Source organism: Brassica oleracea, chromosome C5 (genome assembly GCF_000695525.1).
Source record: "Brassica oleracea var. oleracea cultivar TO1000 chromosome C5, BOL, whole genome shotgun sequence".
NCBI classification, from domain to species: domain Eukaryota; kingdom Viridiplantae; phylum Streptophyta; class Magnoliopsida; order Brassicales; family Brassicaceae; genus Brassica; species Brassica oleracea.
In genome coordinates, this window is record NC_027752.1 from 1,210,596 (window position 1) to 1,215,154 (window position 4,559).

Sequence of the window (4,559 nt, forward strand, 5' to 3'; positions counted from 1 at the left end):
ATTTTCGTAGGGGTTAACACATAGATTTTGAGAAAATTTCAAAGAATTTGACAATATTGTTTATATGCATATTTACATCCTGCACTAACATATGATGATGTTCAAAGAGGTTTGGAGTTTTTGTTGTCTCCGTTTTTCAAGAAAATAGCGATCTTATATTGGTTATTTCACCTATTTAGGAAGTATTATGAAGTTTTACTAATTTAATTGATAAAAATATTATAACGATTCTCATATACCATGAAATGAGAGTTGACATACATTAATACAAATTTAGAATGTGGTTAGAAATTTTAAACCAACACTAAAAAATTTAGGCTTCAGTATATAGAGCGTTTAATGTAAAACTCAATATTTCGTACGAGTTTATACACATATTTTAAAAAAAATTTAAAATATAACAATATTTTTTAATGCATAGTTGCATCCTAAACTAACATATGATGATGGTCAAAGAGGCTTGAAACCTTTGTTGTCTATGTTTCTCTAGAAAATAATGATTTTATAAAGGCTAGTCCACTAATTTAGAGATTACATGAAGTTTTACAAAATTAACTAATAGAATATTAGAAAGATGCCAATGTATCATGAAAGAGAGTTTAAATAAAATTAATACAAATTTAGAATGTGATTACAAATTTAAAAATAACACTAAATATTATAGGCTTCAGTATATAAAACATTTACCAAAAACTCGATTCTCATATACCATGAAAGAGAGTTTAACATACATTAATTCAAATGTATAATGTGGTTATAAATTTGAAAACAACAATAAAAAGTTTAGGATTCAGTACATAGAGCGTTTAACGTACAACTCAATATTTTATATAGGTTTATACACAGATTTTGAAAAAATTCAAAAATATAACAATATTTTTTTAATAAATAGTTGCATCCTAAACTAACATATGATGATGGTCATAGAGGCTTGGAATATTTTTTGTTTATATTTCTCTAAAAAATAATGATTTTATAAAGGTTAGTCCACTAATTTAGGGATTACGTGAAGTTTTACAAAATTAACTGATAAAAAATTAGAAAGATGCCAATGTACCATGAAAGATAGTTTGAATAACATTAATACAAATTTATAATGTGGTTACAAATTTAAAAATAACGCTTAAGATTATTTGCTTTAGTATATAAAGCATTAACCAAAAACTCAATATTTTCGTAGGAGTTGTTAACACATAGATTTTGAGAAAATTTTAAAGAATTTGACAATATTGTTTTAATGCATATTTTCATCTTGCACTAACATATGATGATGTTCAAAGAGGTTTGAAGCCTTTCTTGTTTCAGTTTTTCAAGAAATAGTGATTATATAGTGGTTATTCCACTTATTTAGGGAGTATTATGAAGTTTTACTAAATTAATTAACAAAAAATTTAAACGATGCTCATGTACCATGAAAGAGAGTTTACTATATATTAATACAAATGGAGAATGTGTTTAGAAATTTTAAAAAACACTAAAGATCATTTAGGCTTCGGTATATAGAGCGTTTAACGTAAAACTCAATATTTCGTATAGGTTTATACACAGATTTTGAAAAAAATCAAAAATATAACAATATTTTTTTAATGCATAGTTGCATCCTAAACTAACATATGATGATGGTCAAAGAGGCTTGAAACCTTTGTTGTCTATGTTTCTCTAGAAAATAATAATTTTATAAATGTTAGTCCACTAATTTAGGGATTACTCGAAGTTTTACAAAATTAACTAATAGAAAATTAGAAAGATGCCAATGTACCATGAAAGAGATTTTAAATAACATTAATACAAATTTAGAATGGGGTTACAAATTTAAAAATAACACTAAAGATTATAGGCTTCAGTATATAAAATATTTACCAAAAACTCAATATTTACGTAGGGGTTAACACATATATTTTGAGAAAATTTCAAAACGTTTGACAATAGTGTTTTGATGCATAGTTTCATCATGCACTAACATATGATGATGTTCAAAGAGGTTTGAAATTTTTGTTGTCTCCAATTTTCAAGAAAATTACGATTATATATTGGTAATTTCACCTATTTATGGAGTATTATGAAATTTTACTAATTTAATTGATAAAAAAATTATAACGATTCTCATATATCATGAAAGAAAGTTTAAAATACATTAATATAAATGTACAATGTGGTTAGAATTTTGAAAACAACACGAAAAAGTTTAGAATTCAGTACATAGAGCGTTTAACATAAATATTTCGTATGGGTTTATACACAGATTTTGAAAAAATTCAAAAATATAAAAATATTGTTTTAATGCATAGTTGCATCCTAAACTAACATATGATGATGTTCAAAGAGGCTTGGAACCTTTGTTATCTATGTTTCTCTAGAAAATAATGATTTTATAAAAGTTAGTCCACTAATTTAAAGATTACATGAAGTTTTACAAAATTAATTGATAGAAAATTAGAAAGATGTCAATGTACCATGAAAGAGAGTTTAAATAACATTAATACAAATTTATAATTACAAATTTAAAAATAACGCTAAAAATTATAGGCTTTAGTATATAAAATATTTACCAAAAACTCAATATTTTCATTAAATTTTGAGAAAATTTCAAAAAATTTGACAATAGTGTTTTAATGCATAGTTTCATAATGCACTAACATATGATAATGTTCAAAGAGGTTTGGAGTTTTTGTTGTCTCTGTTTTCAATAAAATAGCGATTCTATATTGGTTATTTCACCTATTTAGGAAATATTATGAAGTTTTACTAATTTAATTGATAAAAAATTATAACGATTCTCATATACCATGAAAGAGAGTTTAACATACATTAATACAAATGTATTATGTGGTTAGAATTTTGAAAACAACACGAAACAGTTTTGGATTCAGTACATAGAGCGTTTAACATAAAACTCAATATTTCGTATGGGTTTATACATAGATTTTGAAAAAATTCAAAAATATAACAATATTTTTTTAATGCATAGTTGCATCCTAAACTAACATATGATGATGGTCAAAGAGGATTGGAACTTTTGTTGTCTATGATTTTTTAGAAAATAATGATTTTATAAAGGTTAGTCCACTAATTTAAAGATTACATGAAGTTTTACAAAATTAATTGATAGAAAATTAGAAAGACGCCAATGTACCATGAAATAGAGTTTAAATAATATTAATATAAATTTAGAATGTGGTTACAAATTAAAAAATAACGCTAAAGATTATAGGGTTTAGTATATAAAGCATTAACCAAAAACTCAATATTTTCGTAGGGGGTTAGGTTAACACATAGATTTTAAGAAAATTTCAAAGAATTTGACAATATTGTTTTAATGCAGATTTTCATCCTGCACTAACATATAATGATGTTCAATGAGTTTTGAAGCCTTTCTTGTTTCAGTTTTTCAAGAAATAGTGATTATATAGTGGTTATTCTACCTATTTAGGGAGTATTATGAAGTTTTACAAAATTAATTGATAAAAAAAATTATAACGATTCCCATATACCTTGAAAGAGAGTTGACATACATTAATACAAATTTAGAATGTGGTTAGAAATTTTAAACCAACACTAAAAAATTTAGGCTTCAGTATATAGAACGTTGAATGTAAAACTCAATATTTCGTACGAGTTTATACACATATTTTGAAAAAAATTTAAAATATAACAATATTTTTTAATGTATAGTTGCATCCTAAACTAACATATGATGATGGTCAAAGAGGCTTGAAACCTTTGTCTTCTATGTTTCTCTAGAAAATAATGATTTTATAAAGGCTAGTCCACTAATTTAGAGATTACATGAAATTTTACAAAATTAACTAATAAAAAATTAAAAAGATGCCAATGTATCATGAAAGAGAGTTTAAATAAACTTAGTACAAATATAGAATGTGATTACAAATTTAAAAATAACACTAAATATTATAGGCTTCAGTATATAAAACATTTACCAAAAACTTAATATTTTCGTACGGGTTAACACGTATATTTTGAGAAAATTTCAAAAAATTTGACAATATTGTTTAATGCATAGTTGCATCTTGCACTAACATATGATGATGTTCAAAGAGGTTTGGAGCCTTTGTTGTCTCCGTTTTTCAAGAAAATAGCGATTCTATAGTGACTATTTCACCTATTTATGAAGTATTATGAAATTTTACTAAATTAATTGATAAAAAAATTATAATGATTCTCATATACCATGAAACAGAGTTTAACATACATTAATACAAATGTTGAATGTGGTTAGAAATTTTAAAGCAACACTAAAAAGTTTAAGTTTCAGTATATAGAACGTTTAACGTAAAACTCAATATTTTATATGGGTTTATACACAGATTTTGAAAAAATTCAAAAATATAACAATATTTTTTTTAATGAATAGTTGCATCCTAAACTAACATATGATGATGGTCAAAGAGGCTTGAAACCTTTGTCTTCTATGTTTCTCTAGAAAATAATGATTTTATAAAGGCTAGTCCACTAATTTAGAGATTACATGAAATTTTACAAAATTAACTAATAAAAAATTAAAAAGATGCCAATGTATCATGAAAGAGAGTTTAAATAAA